We start from the raw sequence: 19,682 nt of genomic DNA, 5'->3' as shown, positions 1-19,682 counted from the left end.
ATGATATTTCTCAAGAGGCAGGTGTGTCCCTAACCCTTTGCAACAGAACACCTATGCACATTTGGGGGGGGGGGGGCAGAAGGAAAGAGAAGGGAGAGAGAATCTTAAGCAGACTCCATGCCCAGCGTGGAGCCTGATGTGGGGCTCCATCACATGACCATGAGATCATGACCTGAGCCAAAACCAAGAATGGACACTTAACCAACTAAGCTACCTAGGCACCCCTTTCCTACCAGAATCTTTAACGGTGGCTCCAAGAATCTGACTTTTTAACAAGCTTTCAGGTGATTCTTAAGTCCCTAAGTTTGGGGGATGACGGCCGTGGGGAGACAGTGGCAGGATTCCTTGTTGTTTACCCCAGTATTCCTCAAATAATAGCCTGCGTCTTACCAAGGTGTATGACATCCTGACCACTAGATGGGGCAGTTAAGACCAGACCACCATGGGGATGTAAGCAGAAGTGTTGTGGGCACTTGAAAGACAGCTGACACAGGCCCCTACTGCTTCTTCCTTCTTCCTGGCTGGAAGGGGGATGCAATGGTGGTGCACCAGCAGCCACCCTTAGAAATGAGGTCATATGCTAATAAGGGCAAATTAGCAGAGGAGAAGGAAGCTTGAGTCCCTGACAATCATGAGCAGATGATCATGAGCTCCCAAACATGCTAACTTTACATCTCTTTTACATGATGTCCTCTTTAATCACTCATTTTTGTGTTTCATTTTGTTTTTAGTCATGGGGTGGGGTAGGATAGAGGTTGTATGAAGCTGAACCTAATCCTAAGTGATAAACACACCAAGAAAAATAGTCTTCTTTCCCCTAAACAGTCCTAGAGCCTGCCCATTACCAATAAACGAATTTCTTTTTTTGTTTAAAGTATATTTATTTATTTTAAGAGAGAGAGTGAGAGCAGAACAGGGGCAGAGAGAGAGACAGAGAGAGAGAGAGAGAGGGAGAGAGAGAGAGAATTCGAGGCAGGCTCCGCCCTGTCAGTGCAGAGCCCAATGTGGGGCTAGAACCCAAAAACCGTGAGATCATGACCTGAGCCAAAGTCAGATGCTTACCAGACCCCTAATAAGCTGATTTCTTATAAGCAAGCGCCTGTTGTGAGAGGTTTGGCAATGGATTCCCCCACTTGGGACACACAGTTTTAGCAGCTCCTGGGTCACAGAGAAGAAACAGGGGCTGATCAAAAGTTGAGGCAGGGGTAGGGTGCTCCACAACCTTGTGAAAACCATAGGAGTCCAGAAACAGTACAATGAAGTCAAAGAGCAAAGCCTACAGGTTGATCAGACTCCCTGGGTCGGGTCCTGGCCCCTCAGTAATTTTCCATGTACTCTTCAGCAAGGTATCCAATTCCTTCAGACTGCATGTCCTGTACTATAAAATGAGGACAGGGGCGCCTGGGTGGTTAAGCATCTGACTCTTGATTGCGGCTCAGGTCATGATCTCGCAGTTCATGAATTTGAGCCCTGTGTCGGGCTCTGTGCTGATGACACAGAGCCTGCTTAGGATTCTCTCTCCCTCTCTCTCTGCCCCTCCCCAACTCTCTCTCTCTCTCTCTCTGAAAATAAATAAACAAACATTTTTTTTATTTTAAAATGAAGACACTTATAAAACCAACTTGACAATGTGATAATGACAAGTAGATGACACAAAATATCAGTAGTAATTTCTCCAAGTAAATAACTATTGTGGTTGTTATTTTTGAAATAGTAAGAAGAAAACTGAAACATCAGGAAACATAGTTAGGAAGTTCCCTCTACCACCTCCCTCACAGCCTGACTTTCTTCAAACTTGCAAAATAGATACTGTAAGGGGTTGAGTTTTGGAGGGAGAAAGAGATGTTTAAATAAGATTTTGAATTTCCTACTATTGCAATGCAAATAAATGACCAGTAAAGTTCTGTGTTGCTCTCAGGGAAGAAAATGAAGTAACTCTAATGAGAACAGGGAAGGGAAATGAGAGGCAGCTATAAAAAGTGATGTGAGGGGCATCTGGGTGGCTCAGTCACTTAAGCGTTTGACTCTTAAACTCAGCTCAGCTCATGATCTCGCGATTCATGGGTTCAAGCCCCACATCAGATTCTGCACTCTGCGCTGATGGTCTGGAGCCTGCTTGGGATTCTGTCTCTCCTTCTTTCAGTACCTCCCCTGTTTGTGCGCTCACTCTCTCTCTCTCTCTTTCTCAAAATAAATAAACAAAATTAAAAAAAAAAAGGGATGTGAGCACTCCACTTATTTGACAGGCTGGATGGTCTCAACCAAGTCACTTATATTCCTAGCCTCAGTTTCCTTTTCTGTAGGATGGTGATCACTATAACTACGTCGCAGGATAATTGAGATGAGCAAATGAAACAACCATGTAAACGTGCTTTGTAAATTACAAAGAATGGTGGATACGTAGGGTCTTATTACATATTTAGACTCCACACTCCATTCCCAGAGTGGCAGGAACTCTCCAAAGTCTAAGTCTTCTCTGTGCAAACTAACCTGTGCTTCTGACATAGGTTATCGACAGAGACTTTGGGCATCTCCAGCTGCTAGCTTTCCAAGGCTGTACTGGCCATACTCTTACAGGTAACCTACCAGAATAAAATGTAACTACATCTCTGAAATTTTTCAGTGACACACACACCTTAGTCACTATTTTATTCCTTTTCTGGCACAGGGAGAGTTCTGAAAGGCCAGCCATATTCAAATAATAGGAAGAGATACAGAAATCTCTTCTAAATATGATGGGAGTACATGACAGGGGGTTTACTGTATCGTGATCTGAAGCTCTTAACATCAGGGATCAAACACACTACCTGTCACCTTTGCCTAGCCAAGAGAATGAGCTCTTTCCTCCAAGGTAATACTGGCTGCTATGAAATATGTATTTGCTTATTCATGAGCTTTACTCCTGCTTCATTCCCCAGTTGCATTATTTGGTAGGTCTCTATAAGTTCTTGTACACCTTTTTCCCCACACGGTGTGTTATCTCAGATTCATTTTTAGGTTTCTAGAAGGCAACAGTAATTTGTATCATGCTCTTAGTTCAACATCCAGCATATCTGGATGTTTGGTGCACTATATGCAGTTTTTAATAAGGTGCATGTCAGCCATGACCAGGCCCTGACTGCTTCTTCCTTTTTGAGCTTCTGATATGTGCCATGTCTCCACTGGGTACTGAGCTATGGATAAGAACATGCTCACGAACCACCCTTCTGCAGGAAAGTCAGTTTAAACAAAGACGCAAAGTATCTTTGATAAGAGGTGGGAAAGCAAAGTCTAATGATGGAGGAAGACCTTCCGAAGAGATAGATGACTTAAGAACTAAGACCTGAAGGATGCATAGAAACTGCATCAAAGGCCATAAGTATGAAAGCAGTCAGTATGGACCAGGAGCTGAAGGAAAACCAGCAGACTGTAATGCAGATGGGAGATGGAGGGGTTGGAGAAGTAGGCAGCAGCCGCATCACCCATGGCCTTAAATGACTTCAATGTCACTTAAGTGACTTTTGTTTTTAATGTAATCAAAACGGGCAGCCACTTAGTTGTTTTAAACAAGGAAATGACCTACCCCCATCTGCATGTTAAGGTGGTGATACTGGCTGGGGCGCCTGGGTGCCTCAGTCAGTTGAGGGTCTGACTCTTGATTTTGACTCAGGTCATGATCCCAGGGTCATGGGATTGAACCCTGAGTCGGAGCCTGTTTGTGATTCTTTCTCTCTCTCTCTCTCTTCCTCTGCCTCCCTCCCCGCTCATGCTTTCTCTCTAAAAATTAATTAATTAATTAATTAATGAAAATAAATTTAAAAATTCTTAAGTATATTTTAAAAAAAGGATGGCGATACTGGCTGTTGTGGGGCTAACCAAATAGGAGGCTCTTCAGTTGTCTGGACTGGAAAGAACTGTGGCTCAGACTGGGCTGGCAATAGAGCTGGAGAAATTTGGGGTCTGCCATTTCTCACATGGTAGTGGGAGATCTTCCAGTGAGTAGAACCATCTCGATCTATGGTGCTTAAAAGTGAGGGATGAGAATGACTAAGGGAAGAGTATTTATAACAAGCTCCAGGGTTCTTACACATACAATCGGTCTGATTAAGTTGAACTGACACTTCTGAATCTCCTATGGCTAGTGGATGTCTTAAAAGAATAACAACAGCAGCAAAGCACAGAATCCACCAGTCTGGGGCCATGCCAGGTCTTATCTTTTGCAAGCTTTCAAGAACATCGGATGTAATTGCAACCAAACTTAGTCTTAAACAAAAATATGGTGCTTCATTATGAAAAGTATAGTTCTCCTAAACAATGGGCAGTAGAGTGTGTATTTGAAGCTTTTCCAGTGGTAAGGATGAATTTGTGCAAATCCATCCACACATTTTCCTGACTCTAGAACAAAATTAACTGAATCTAAGACATAAACCACCCAAGCTCCATGCTAACAATGTAGTCAATAGACTTAATGCTACAATATTTCTTTTTTATGCTGATGGCAGTTCCAAAAAATGTCCTTCAATGTGCCAAAATTCAGCGAGCCCAACCCGAAAGATGTTTAAATTATACTGCTTAATGCAAAAAGTAAGCCACAGTGTAATGAAGAGAGTATAATGTTATACCATGGTTGGATTTGCATTTGCTAGATCACTTTGGGGGCCATGGGGAGGCCAGCTTAGGGAGACAGCCTGGGACAAGAAACACCACACCCAGGCTGTGTAGTCTGTTCCTGCACACCCTGACTTTCTCCCATCTTGGAAAGAAGCGACAACATGCTTGCCAACAGAAGAGTGCAGACTTTAGATGCAGACCCTGACTAAATTCCTGACTAAACTGTCCTCATAGAACATCTGACAGAATTAAATGGCATAGTGTTTACAAAACCTGCAGACAGTAAGAACTCAACAAACTTCTACCTCTTTTTGAATAAAGTGATAGAATACTGTAGACCAGCAATTCTCAAAGTAGGTTTTGATATTCATTTCTGTGAAATCACTGAGCATTCTAATTTAAAATACAAATCCTTGGGGTGTCTGGGTGGCTGAGTTGGTTAAATGTCGGACCTCAACTCAGGTCGTGATCTCATGGTTTGTGAGACTGAGCCCTACATCTGGTTCTCTGCTGTCAGTGCTAGGCCCACTTTGGATCCTCTGTCTTCCACTCTCTGCCTCTCTCTCTCTCTCTAAAAATAAATAAACATTTAAAAAATTAATAAATAAAATATAATACAAATCCCTGGTCCATGCCCTGAACCTCTGAATTCAAGTGGTCGAGCCAGGAATCTGCATTTGTTCAAGACCCATTTGATTCTGATCCACAGTACTTGAGAACCACATTCCAGACTAGCATATACGAGCATATTTAGTTTTATTGTGCTTTGCTTTACTGCACTTTTGCAGATATCGCGTTTCTCACAAATTCAAGTTTTGTGGCAATCCTGTGTTGAGCAAGTCTGTGGACACCATTTTCCTCATTTGTCCACTTTGTATTTCTGTGTCACATTCTGATAATTCTTGCAATATTTCAAAGTGCTTTCATTATTATTTGACTTGCTGCAATCTCATGATAAAACTATAATGGATGAGGAGTTATTTCTTATGGATGAGGAAAGGAAGTGTTTTCTTGAGATGGAATCCATTCCTGGTGAAGATGCCGTGAGGATTGTTGAAATGATGACAAAGGATTTAGACTGTCACATAAACCTAATTGATAAAGCAGGGGCAGGGTTTGAGAGGACTGACTCCAGTTTTGAAAGACATTCTACTGTGGGTAAAGTGCTGTCCAAAAGCATTGCATGCTACAGAGAAGTCTTGTGAAAGGAAGTGCCAATCAGTGTGGCAAACTTCACTGCTAACTTACTTTAATAAGAAGCTCCAGGGGTGCCTGGGTGGCTCCGTCAGTTGAGCATCTGACTTCAGCTCAGGTCATGATCTCACAGCTTGTCCCTCTCTCGCTCTGCCCCTCCCCCACTCATGCTCTGTCTCTCTCACGCGCGCGCTCTCTCTCTCAAGAATAAATAAAATATTAACAAAGAAATTAAAAAAAAAGAGGCCTACAGCCACCTCAACCTTCAGTAACCACCACCCTGATCATTAGCCATCAACATGGAGGCAAGACCCTCCACCAACAAAAAGATTATAACTTGCTAAAAGCTCAGATAATGGTGAGCTTTTTTTTTTTGCAATAAGAATTTTTAAATTAAGGTATGTATATTGGTTTTTTAGACATAATGCTATTGCACACTTATTAGACTACAGTATAATGGAAACATAAATTTTACAGGCACTAGGAAACCAGAAATTTCATTTGACTTGCTCTATTGTGATATTCGCTTCATTGCAATGGTCTGGAAGTGAACCCGAGGTATGCCTATACATACTTAATTGTTCTGCAGCTGTTTCAGATGCATATGGGTTTGTTTTGTTGTACTTTTTCCCTCTTCCCCAGCCATTGATAAACCTCTGAAAGTTCATCCCTGGGCCTTCCATCAGATAATCCAGCAGAAGCTGGGTTCAATAAACACTTGGTTTATCTAACGGCATGCAAATCGCATTGTTATGGGAAACTTCTCTCATCACTACCCAAATTTTTCAAGACTTACAGTTTATTCACTGTTGTAACTGTCCTATAAATCCTCATCTAAAGTTCATTGCTGGGGGTGGGGGGCGCCTGAGTGGCTCAGTCGGTTAAGCATCCCACTTGGGCTCAGGTCACGATCTCATGGCTTGTGAGTTTGAGCACTGCATTGGGCTCTGTACTGACAGCTCAGAGCCTGGAGCCTGTTTCAGATTCCGTGTCTCCTCTCTCTGCCCCTCACCCATAGACATAATGTCTTGGTTTATCTATCTTATCTATCTGTCATGCTCTGTCTCTCTCTTTCTCGAAAATAAACATTAAAAAAAATTTTTTTAAATAAATAAAGTTCATTTCTGGGGCAAGGGAGAAAACTCCTAGCCTCCAGGAAGAGAGCTGTGGAATCCCACCTGGCAACAAGGACACAACACAAATCAGAATGAGAGAGGCGGGGAGACCTGACTGCTATTTTCAACTCCTTAGCCTTCCAGCCTCTACCCTCCACCCCAGGCTTGATGTTTCGGTACTGGAAGTTTTTCTTATTCACTCACTCTATCCTTTGCTGTTTTTATCTGGAACTCAGGTTCCCAATTTTAGCAATTATGCAAAGACTGTGTTTATGCAGAAGTCCCTGTCCCAAGTATATAAGAATCCCACGACAAATGGTGAAAGGCATGGCTCTTTTGCCACTTGCCCCCCTCTCTCGGCAAGTGTGACCCAAGACGTCCATCATTTCGTTAGGTGGCAGATGAGGTGCCTGGACTGTGAATTGCAGTGACCTACGACCCACCTTTGCTTTTCAGAAGCTTATCATCTTGAATTTATGTAGGGATGAGATGCTGCGTAAATCTGCCATGAAAGCCTTGTACAGGCAAAAGAGGGTGATTCTTCAGGTCTGTGAACACATGCTTTATCCGTTTGACTTCTATGGGCACCCTACGGCTTTCATTTGGGCCAAAACACAGAAGCCAAGCTTTCATTGTAAACAGATGGTGCTGCTAATAAGGAAAGTTAAAAATTCTTTCAGTCATTCTCTGACACAAGAAACCTGAAGAAGATTCTGCTTTAAAAACTAACTAAACTATCAAACACTCCTTCTCCCCATACTCCATAGGCTCGAGGTCACAACATACACCCCTTGCAAACAGACAAAACCTGGTCTCCATTCTTTCCTTTTCCCCCTACTTCCCCATCCTCTCCCCATGCCAAATTCTACATTCCTTTGGTGTGGATACTATAAATATGAAGTGAACAAACTCAATCCCAAATCACGAGGGGGCTTTTCTTTGCATGACCACAACATAAGCATTTGTCCATCATTTTGGGATTTTTATGAAGCCTCTAAGAATGTTCAGAATTCCAGTCTTGCTCAAACAATGTCTCGCTAGTCAGCAGGATTCAGACGTTGAAACTTAGGACAACTCGGGAATTTCTGGTTAGAAGAAAACATAATCCCGAAATGTCTCAATGTGAAAGATTTTCTTGTCTCTTCCTCCTTTACCCTTTTTCTTTCAGTCCAGAAAAAGAAATGTGGAAATTCTTATGTTTCCTTTAACATGAGGCAATTTGAATTTGATTGTAATCTCCCTGTCCCTAACCCCGAAAGAGAAGCAGCATTATTGTGCTGTGTTGGGTCTTTACTTAAATTTCTCCATCAGATAGCATCTTGTTACATAAATACTTTATGCTTTTAAATCTGAATATCATTGATAACAATCGCCTGCTAGATCATACTTCTGGGGCTTAAGTCTGAAAATGAATCATCCAGACCCCTGAGGTGTTCTTGGTGAGTGTTCTGGAGGAAGGGGACACCAGAGGTTTTTATCCAGTCATCTGTGCCTTGGGGAAGGACCACACTCAAACTGTTAGAAAGAGATTTTTTTTTGGAAAGAGATATTTTTAAAATTTCCCAAGGAAGGTAGATTCCATGACCTCCTTAAGTAAACTGTCCAGTGTTGCAACAACGTTAGCATTTTCAGAAGAGAATTAAATCTACTATCACTTATCATTAATTTGAAACTTTGTTGTTTGGGCACCAGAAAACATTCCTCCCCGTATCAAGGTCTTTCTGCAGTGTATCTGAAAGCTGAATCGTCTATTTGTATGAGAAATGATGAGGAAATGAAATTTTGAGAAATCTTGTCTCAGTATCTCTGTTTAATAAAGATACCTGTTCTTCCAAACTGAGTATTATTAGGAATATCAAAAGAAATCATGTGTCAGGCTGCCCAAGTAAGGTATTATTTGTATCACCACCAAAAAATAATCATTCTAAACTGAATCTGGAAATAATTATTCAAATTTAGTCTATTATAGAAATAATATGAACTCCTAAAAAATTACTGTGAATATAAGCTTATATTAATGGATGCAAACTTTATGTCTATGAACTAGCATGTAAATACTTCTCTAAGCAAACTAGGTATGGGGATCACCCAAAGCCCCCAGAAGGAAATTCTCTCCCTAAAGATGAGGGACTCACTTGAAGAACAGAACCCGGAAGCTATACGATGTTTTATAATGCCTGGTGCAGGTACCGGACGAGCAAGAAGGGAGGCAGTGGACTGCATCACGGAATGGAACCCTGTACATAAGGTACTCGGGTAGCTCAAAGTGATTCAGAAAGTAGGAGTGTGAACGATTGAGAAAAGACACCCCAGGCAACAGGAACTGCAAATAAAGTAAGGTTATGACCCTATTAGCAGATAAGGTGGAATCTGAGCCAGAAAATGAGTAAGAAAATGGGCACTCTGTAATGCTAAGCAAAAAAAACTTGAAATGAAGCTGTAACAATTATGAATATATAGTCATCAAAAAATATCGAAGCCATCCTATAAAGCAGAAATTACAAAAGATATGAGGAAAAATACAAAGGAATGTAAACTCTCTCAGTCTATGACAAATAAAGTAAAAATACATGAACTTTGAAGTAGACATAAATACCAAAATTGATAATAAAATATGTTATTCAACTCTGTATCCTGAAAATATAGAAACTACTATTTTTTCAAGTCACTAAGGAACATACGTGAAAACTGACCATAAATTAGGCCACAAAGTAAAAGATAATTGATTTCAAAAATAGCAACATTATGAACAATATTCTCTGATCACAATGCAATGAAACAAAAAGTTATTATAAAAATCTCATTTATGAATATAATTGAATATAATTATTTATATAATATATGTAATTATATAAATATAATTCCTGTAATAAACTCCTCTTAGTCATGGTAATTTTTTTAATGTGCTGGTAGATGCTATTTGCTAATACTTAACTTGGAATTTTTCCAATGATATTCATGTTCATAATTATATTCACTTATATGTGTAAATATATATTATATTTAATATAATGTAATGGTATATATAATATAAAATATGCTTATTGGCCATTTGAGTATGTATATTTATATATTATATAGATTATGTAATATATATATAAATGAATATAATTATGAATATGAATATCAATGGAAAAATTCCAAATTAAGTATTAGCAGATTGCATCTACCAGCACATTAAAAAAGTTACCATGACTAAGTGGAGTTTATTATAGGAATGCAAGGATAACTCATTACTAAGGAATTTATTATATTCCATCAAATTTATAGATCTAAGGAGAAAAGTTATATGATTATTTCTAAAGATACTAGAAAAAAACATTTGCACAAAAGCCAGTAATCATACTTGACCCCAGAGAAAGGCCTCAAGGAAATAAAGATAAAATAACACTTCCTTAGCATAATAAAATATATCATTCCCAACCCAAAGCCCATGCTATATCTACTGGGAAAACAGTGGAGGCATTTCCATTAAAATCAAATATAAGACAAGAATGCCCACTATCATTACCGCTATTTAACATCGTACTAGATTTAATAGACAATGAAATTAGAAAAAAAGTGAAAAGTATAAAAAATGGAAAGCAGAAAGTTAATCTTTATTTTTAGATGATATCATTATATAGTTACAAATATAAAAGAATTGAGAAATATCTATGAACAATAAGAGAATTTAGTAAGATGAAATGGCACAAAATGAATACACTGTAATAAATTGATTATATCCAGTAAGAAGATGTAATGAGAGAAAAGACCACATTTACAATAATAATAAAAGGATAAAATACCTAAGAATAACTGTAACAATAAATGTTGCAGGACACATCTGAATAAAGCCATAAAACATTGATGAAGGACACAAAATAAGATTTGAACAAATGGAAAGATCTACCTTCTTGGCTAGGAAAACCTGACAACATAAAAGCTGTTGATTCTCTCTGTTATTTATCTAAGTGCACTTATAGTAATAAAAATATAAGGATTTCTATCATTATTTATTATTTAGTCTGAAATTCACGCAGAAAAATAAACAAAAACGAAACACAGGAAACAGAAGAGCAATGAGAGAATTAAGCTCACTAGATATTAAAATTAAAAGCCTCAATAGTTAAAACAGTGTGGTAGTGGCACTGAAATTAAAAGATCAACCAAGAAAATAGAATGAAATGTCCAGAAATAGACTCACTATATACAGGAATGTAATACATGTTAAAAATGACACCTCAAAACAGTAGGTAGGAGATTATCATCATAAAGTGGTAGCAGAGCAAAGCACAGGCAACAAAAATAAAAACAGACAAGTGGGACTACATCAAATTGAAAACTTTCCTGTATCAAAGGAGACAAACCACAGAGTAAAACACCAACCTATGGAATAGGAGAAGATACTTGCAAATCATGTATCTGACAATGGGTTAATATCTCATAGATAAAAAATTCTTACAATTCAACCAAAACCCCCCACAAACAACCTGACTTAAAAATGGGCAAAGGAGGGGTGCCTGGGTGGCTCAGTTGGTTAAGCGTCCAACTTCTGCTCAGGTCATGATCTCACGGTTTGTGAGTTCAAGCCCTGCGTTGGGCTCTGCGCTGACAGCTCAGAGCCTGGAGCCTGTTTCAGATTCTGTGTCTCCCTCTCTCTCTGCCCCTCCCCCACTCACACTCTGTCTCTCTCTCCTTTAAAAAGAAATAAACATTAAAATTTTTTTTTAAATAAAAACAATGGTCAAAGGACTTGAATAGACATTTCTCCAAAGGTGATACTCAAATGGCCAATAAGCATATGAAAAAATGTACACCATTATTAATAATTAAAGAAATTCGAATCAAAACCATAATGAGATATCACCTCATACCTATTAGGAGAGCCACCATCAAAAAAGAAAGAGACAGGGGTTGGGGGGAGAAGGAAAGAAAGAGAGAAAGGAAGAAAGAAAGGAAGGGAGGGAGGAAAGAAGAGAGGAAGGAAGGAAGGAAAGAAGGAAGGAAGAAAGGAAGGAAGGAAGGAAGGAAGGAAGGAAGGAAGAAAAAAGAAAGGAAGGAAGCAAGGAAGGAAGAAAAGAAATTAAGAAAAGAAATTAAAAAAAATAAGTTAACGAGTGTTGGTGAAAATGTGGAAAAATTGGAACCCAGGGGCACCTGGGTGGCTCAGTTGATTAAGCATCTGACTCTTGATTTCAGCTCAGGTCATGATCTCATGGTGTCTGAGATCGAGCCCCATGTCAGGCTCTGAGCTGACAGCTTAGAGCCTGCTTGGGATTCTCTTTCTCCCTCTTTCTCTGCCCCTACCCCACTTGTGCTCTCTCACTCTCTCAAAATAAATAAATAAACTTTGAAAAGAAAATTGGACCCTGTGTGCACTATTGGTAGAAATGTGAAATGGTGCAACTGCTGTGGAAAGCAGTATGGAGATTCCTCAAAAAATTAAAAATAAGGGAGCCTGGGTGGCTCAGTCGGTTAAGTGTCCAACTTTGGCTTAGGTCATGATCTCACGGTTTGTGAGTTCAAGCCCTGTGTCAGGCTCTGTGTTGACAGCTTGGAGCCTGAAGCCTGCTTCAGATTCTGTGTCTCCCTCTCTCTCCATCCACTGCCCACCCCCCCAGCCCCTCCTTGTGCTCTGTGTGTGTCTCTCTCTCAAAAAATAAATAATAAAACATTAAAAAATTTTTTAAATAAAAATTAAAAATAGACTTACCAAATAATGCAGCAATTCCCCTTCTGGGTATATATCCAAAAGAATTGAAAGCAGGACCTCAAATACACATTGACTGACTGATGTTAACGGTAGCATTATTCATCATAACCAAGAGGTATAGGCAATCCAAATGCATCAACAAATGAAGGGATAAAGAAAATGTGCTCTGAACCTGCGATGAAATACTGTTTAGCCTTCAAAAGCAAGGAAATCTTGTCACATGCCATACCATGGATGAACTTTGAAGACGTTATCCTAAATGAAATAAGCCAGGCACAAAAATGATTCTACTTATACAAGGTATCTAAAATAATCAAATTCATGGGAACAGAAAGTAAGTAGATGGAGCACCTGGGTAGCTCAGTTACTCACCTGACTCTTGATTTCAGCTCAGGTCATGATCTCAGGTTTTGTGAGTTTGAGCCTCGAGCAGGGCTCTGGTCTAACAGCGTGGAGCCTGCTTGTTATTCTCTCTCCCTCCCGCTATCTCTGTTTGTCTCTGTCTCTGTCTGCCCCTCCCCTGTTCAAGTGCACACCCTCTCTCTCTGTCTCTCTCTCTCTCTCAAAACAACTAAATAAAACATTAAAAAAGAAAAGAAAAGAAAGAATTGTGTTTGCCAGAGGCAAAAGGGAGGGGAAAATTAGAAATTATTGTTCAATGGGTATAGTGCTTCAATTTTGTTAAATGAAAAGTTCTAGGAATCCATTGAGCAACAATATGAATATACTTGACATCCTTGAACTGAACACTTAAAAATAGTTGAGATGGTCAATTTTATGTTATCTGCTTTTTACCACAATTAAATTTTTTTTAATTATTATTTTAAAACGTGGTAGTGGGGCAGCTGGATCATTACTTGGAACAAAATAAAGCAGGGTCCATACTTTATCAACTAAACCAGGATAAAATGCACATCTGTCAAATATCTAAATGTCAAAAAATAAAATCATCAAAGTAGATGATATGGAAAAGGCCTTTCTATATACTTCCTCCTATTACATAAAAATGAGATACTTTCACATGGCAAAGTACCATCAGCCAAGTCGAAAGGCAGATGACCAAAGGAGCCAACAATCTGCAGCTCATACACAAAGAGATGATCTCCTTAATATGTACCAACTTTAAATAAATCTGTAAAGAACAAGGACAAGAGCCCTGTAGAATATGGGCAAAGTACAACAAGCCACAACAAAGGAAATAGAATTGGAGCCTCAACATACGAAGACATTGCTCAACCTCACCCCGAATCAGAGAAGCGCAAGTTAAACCATCGTGAGACATCCTTTTCACCTATCAGATTGGCACACTCCCAGAAGTTTGATTATGCACTCTGTTGGCAAGGCTGTGGGAAAACAAGAACAAGTCAATATTGTTAGTGGGAGGGTCAATTGGCTTAGGCCTTTTGGGGGGCAATTTGGCTGTATCTATCAAAAATTAGAAATCCATAATCCAATAATCCAACTTGTGGATGTTAATACCATAGATGTACAAGTGTAAAATGGCAAATGTGGAAGTTTGTTTCAGAGCTGATTATTGGAAACAACTCAAACGTCTATCAATTGCATCCTGATGGAATAAAATTGCAGTGTATTTATCCAAGGGAATACTATGCAACTTTAAACATGAGCATGTTTCCTGTGTGCTGATATATATGTAAATTGTATCACGTCTCTCCTCTTCTCAAGACCCACCTGATGGCTGTCCATTGCTCTAAGAGTAAAAGCCCAAATCCTTAAACTGGCTTATAAGAGCCTATGTGATCTGCCCCCTGTTGCCCTTCTGACCCTCTGTGACATTCTGCCTCACTTTCTCTGCTCCAGTCACACTGGCCTCTGTTTCTCCTTAAATATGCTAGTCATACTCCCACCTCAGGGCCTTTGCACTACCTGTTCCCTCTGTCTCGATCACATACTCCCCAAAGGATTCCGAAGCTCACTCTCTCACTGCCATCAAGTCTTTGCTTACATGTCATTTTTTCAATAAGGTCACCTCTGACCACTCCATTTAAAATTACAATCCGCCACCCCACATTCCCAATCCCTACTATCTTGTTCTAGTTTTTCAATTGCTCTGATTATATTCTAATACAATATATAATTTACTTATCATGTTTGTTGTCTGCTTCATGTACCCTCTCCCAAGATAGAAATGCTATGGAGCAGGGGTGCCTGGGTGGCTCAATCAGTTAAGCATCTGACTTCAGCTCTGGTCATGATCTCACAGTTCCAGGGTTCGAGCCCCACATCAGACTCTGTGCTGCTCAGAGCCTGCAGCCTGCTTCAGGTTCTATGTCTCCCTCTCTTTTGCCCCTCCCCCTCTCGTGCTCTGTCTCTCTCTGTCTCTCAAAAAAACGTTAAAAAAATGCTGCGGGGTAGAAATTTTTGTCAATTTTGTCCATACCTCTATCCCCAGCATAATATAACAGTATTTGGCATATAGTAGGTGCATAATAAGTGTTTGTCTCTAAGTGAACGAATAATCGAACATATGATATAGACAAAAGATCCTAAAGTATATTTAAGAGAAGGAGAAAAGTAAAGGACAATAACTGTTCTGCATACAGTCTTTTTAAGAAATAAAGAAAAAAGTAAGAATTTATAATTGCTGGTAGGTGGATAAAGAAACCTGAAAATCTACAGAAAAAAACTCCTGCCTTGGAGGAGATGTATGAACTGGACATATGGGAAACAGTGGTAGGAAGGAGGTTGCACCTTGAACATATACTCAAGGTATATACCTTGAATAAAAGTATACACACCTTTTGTTTTTCAAATTATGTGAACATATTACTTATTCAAAACCTTTAATTACACACACACACACACACACACACACACACACACACACACACACAGAATAATGGCACAGCCCCCAGAGAAAGACCTAATTTGGGAGCTCTGAGAAGGGCCCAGGGAATTTACATTTTCAGCAAGCTCCCCTCCCCCCACTCCTGAGACAGGTGCTCTAAGGACCACACACAGTGAGAACGCTTTCACCACTCCCTCTCCTAACCCAAGAAATTCTGCGGAACATTCAACATTGGAATAGCTGTCATTTGGAGCACAAGCAAGTGGGCAGATCACAGAAACAAAAAGCAATTTCCAGGAACATCTGGCACCACTAATAGGTGCAACTCAAAAGGTGGTCTCCTTTGGTATATGATGTGGAAGGCCTGCAGAAACTTCACCTTTCCTTCAGTCTCATCTGCACACACAGAGCCATGAGAAAGGGGTGCCGTCTTTGCCTGAGATATTTATGCATGTTGGATATTTCAACTAAACTTCAGAGTTCAAAAAGTTCAGAGTTTTAGCACAGGCAGTTAAAAGGGATATTCAGGTCTTTTTGCTCGTGGTGATCATATACTAACCACCCCCTGCCCCCATTATTCCTTCTCTTTCACCTTGGCATTTTAATCAATAAAATGTTCCCCCTAATTCACAGAGGAATGATTGTTCTACCACCCTTTTGCTGGAGATGAGAAAGGTGGTGAGGACTTGAAACGTATCTTAGAGACACTCACCCAATTAGGCCACCCTGCTTTACAGTGATGTCTTTCAGACAAACAAAAGTATTTGCCTCTGTTATTCAGTGACTCCAGCAAAACTCTATAAATGAAGTGTAGTTAACAAATGAAAGAACCTAATAACATACAAGAAGGGACTGAACCTGCCAAACCCAGAATATTTTCAGTTTGAAAAGCAAACTCATTCTTACTAACTTTACATTGATTCTCAAAGTAGGGGGAAATTTAATAGGTGAGGAAAAAATTCAATTATTTTGTGACCCATTACTTCCTCAAGATGCTAAAAATAAAGATATACACCAAAGTCTCAACATTTTATTTCCATTTCAAAAAACATTTTTTGCACTATCTCTATTTGGGCCTCTCAAGATTATTCTATTTCTGGAAGACACTTTCTGATGTTTTCTAATTGACTTCAAGAATCTGTCATGCTGTTGACATTTTACATGCTACATTAAAATTAATAGCGTCATGGGCCCCTTATGAGTTTCTTCCTTAAACTTCCAAATACAATCCTGGGTTTCTGTTTCTCAGACTGACCAATGAGAAGCAGTTCTGTGACTCTAAGATGGGGAAACAATGGAAGTGGTGAAATAATCCTTAAAAATGTTTAAACTTTAGGCCCTGTCTGAAATCTGTTACAGTTGGCAAGTAGGTAGGTCTTTATTAAATAGTTGGTTTTGTTTCTCCTATTGTTTCTCCATTATATCTGTCTGTGTGGTTGGTAACTGAGTCACTATGACATAATGCTGCAGAGAAAGACTGTAAAACAACCAGACGTATGCACATGTTCATCTCTCAATGAGTCGCAATCTTGGGTCTGTTCCCTAGATGTTGGTGGAAAGACTTGATTAATGGCAGACTTGTTCAACATAAAAAAGAACAAAAACCAGATTTATTCTCAGCCTTCTTTTTCCTAGGGGCTTCATGTGAAATGTAGTAATTAATTTATAGCTTTACAGTAAGGCAGCATCAGAGAAAACAGTTCAGTTCACCAGAATGTAGATGGAGAATGTAATTGAGAGGTACCCCCTGCGTGAAAGGGTAGGTACATAAGGAAGAGCAAGATAGGAATTGATTTCTTTTATAACTACTACAAATACACTACTAGTTACCACCTGGATTTCCCCCCAAGGTGTGTTCAGAGACGCGGTGTTGACTATAGGAACGAGGTCTTTGGGAAATGCTTCAAACCGCAGCTGAACGGGCTTTAGAAACCGTGGGTGGAACTTGCTTATTACCCTCTCCACCGGTGATTGCAATCCCCGACCAAAGTCAAAGCCTTCCTAAGCGTGATAAGGGCTTGGAGCGAGAGGAGCTGATCGCCTCGCGTCCCCGCTCAGGGTTATTTGTGGAAGTGAGCGGCATTCCTCGCCAGGACACACCCTCTCCCCCTCCCCAGCAGCCCCCTCTCTGCCACACGCGCACGGCGCACACGCGGCCCCTCGGCGAGACGCGGCGCACTCGGCGCGGCTGCAGTCGGCCCGCCTCGCATCCAGCCTGCTCGCGAGGGCCTGGCCGCTGGGAGGCTTCCCGGGAGCCCCGGCACGCCGAGACGTCTTCCTCGCAGCCTGCGAGGGGCCGGGCTGTGGGCGGCTCGGCTGCCCGTTCATTTTCTCCGTTGTATTCAGCAAGCTAGGCTGAATTCCGAGCCCCGAAGTTGCAAGCTGGGAATAGCTGAGATCTGAAAGACCCCCGAGGGGAGCTTTTTTCAGGGGGCAGAGCGTGTCTCCTGCTCAACTGGTAAGTGAGAGCATTAAATACCATGTAGAAGGGCAGGAAATATTGCTTGGCAGCGTTTCCCCGCAGTGGAGGGCAGGTACTTCAGTGAAACGTACTGTTGTGGGTGTTTGCTCGTCGTGGGCTCGGAAGACCGTCTTTCGCCACGGTTTTCCTAATTCTTCCCGGGATCGTTCTTAGGAGGCGGGGGTGGTGGGTCCAGCTCCGCGCGCGACTTCTCTGTTGTTAGAGTTGGGGTGGGGGAGGGGCTGGAGGCGCGGGGTGGAATTCCCCCCCCCCCGCCTTTATTCATTTAAAAAAAAATGATACTTTGAGAGAAGCTTCTCTTTCAGGCGTTTATATGCCTGGAGCGACTTGCGCCGAGTTTGTATTCCTTCTAGTTTCTTTGTAATCGGTTCCATCCCTGGTTGAAGTAGAAGAAAAACTTTCACACAGGGAGCAGTAGGACAGCCTCTAATCGCTGATCAGTTGCTGAATGAATTTTAGCTGGAAACACTTCAACGGAAGGGTTTGGTGTTTTTTCCCATGAGAAGTTTGGGCGTTTTCACACCTGTTGCTTTTCAGTTGCCTGAAAGTTTGTTTGTTTGTTTTCTTGGGTTTCACTTGATTGCAGACTTTTGTCTAACAAAATCAAATGCTACGTTTTCATTCTCTCGTTCTCCTCCTGGAATCCCTTTGGATGGGGTCCCCTTCGTTAGCATTCGGTTGGCCGTGGTTCTTGGGGGAACAAGTGGCAGGCAGAATACAATAAGGAGGAATGCATTCCTGATGGCTTGTCTACCATGGAAAGACTAAAGTGAAAAACTGACAATTCTACAGTGGTTTTTGTGGAAAGCATTGCTGTTGCAGTTTTAGAAATATTCAATTTTGGAGAAGTCTTGAAATTTGCTAATCCACAGGTCACCAGCGTGACCTTTGCAAAGAGATTTCCCCCAGTCTACCTGCAGTATGAACATAAAGACCCTGCCTGACACCAGTGCTTTCCAGGGATGCTGAAGTCACCTCTCACTTGACAGACAGACTACTGATGAAAGAGATAGGTGATGTGTTTTGTGGCAAGGGCCAGGGAGGAGGACCACCTGGGAAGGGGGATGAAGTTCGTTTTCAGTTTTCAGAGGATGAAGAAAGTCTTCAGGATACTGGAATGCAGTTTAACATCCTGGTAGGTTAAGTTGAATTCTTGTCCACATGATGAAAAAGACTTTCAATAGCCCTTCTCACACTTCCAAGTGGAGCTCGGTGGAATGCTTGTTTATTTCTGTTGCTGATAAATCCATGGGAAATCTCTGCTGAAACCAGCAATTTTAAAAAAGCAGGTCCTAGCTTATAATTGCACACATAATGGCAAACAGGTTATTTTCAGTAACCCAAGAGCCTCGAATTTTCTCCGACCATTACAGGAACAGAACATACTATGAGCATGCATTTGAGCTTTCATCTCCCGTGCACCCCCCAACTGAAATGGAAAGTTATCCTTGGGTGTCTGATGAAAAAGATTACTGCCAGATATGATACCAGGCTATAAAATACCATCTTTCTGAAAAGATTATGGCTATTAGACATTAGTGGTCACTAGCTACTATATAATTTTTCATTGTTCCTTTAGGGACGAGACCTACTTTGATCATCATAGTGTTTTCATTTGTTGTTTATTTGTTGTGCGGTTTTTGCTGGGTCTTTTCTTTTTGCTATTGAAAATCTCCATTCTTATAGGTGAAATCACAGACTAGAATTAGCAGCAATGATAGCTCTCTGGGGCTAAAATTAGAAAAGTCCATGGGGCTTTTCAGGCATATCTCTCTTGTCTCACACAGATTCCGCAGT

The 19,682-nt window shown here is 40.6% G+C and overlaps 1 protein-coding gene across 1 annotated transcript in view; it reads left to right on the top strand.

Moving 5' to 3' along the window:
* The first annotated feature begins 17,605 nt into the window (after window positions 1–17,605).
* PALLD (palladin, cytoskeletal associated protein) overlaps window positions 17,606–19,682 on the top strand; it is a 268,198-nt gene continuing 266,121 nt past the window's right edge. The window contains exon 1 of the mRNA XM_042983655.1: window positions 17,606–17,861. The gene's annotated coding sequence lies outside the window, so the exon portion shown is untranslated. The remainder of the gene's footprint in view (window positions 17,862–19,682) is intronic.

The sequence above is a fragment of the Panthera tigris genome, chromosome B1 (genome assembly GCF_018350195.1).
Source record: "Panthera tigris isolate Pti1 chromosome B1, P.tigris_Pti1_mat1.1, whole genome shotgun sequence".
NCBI classification, from domain to species: domain Eukaryota; kingdom Metazoa; phylum Chordata; class Mammalia; order Carnivora; family Felidae; genus Panthera; species Panthera tigris.
Note: the sequence above shows the minus strand (reverse complement) of the source record. Positions and strands in the feature narration are given on the sequence as shown.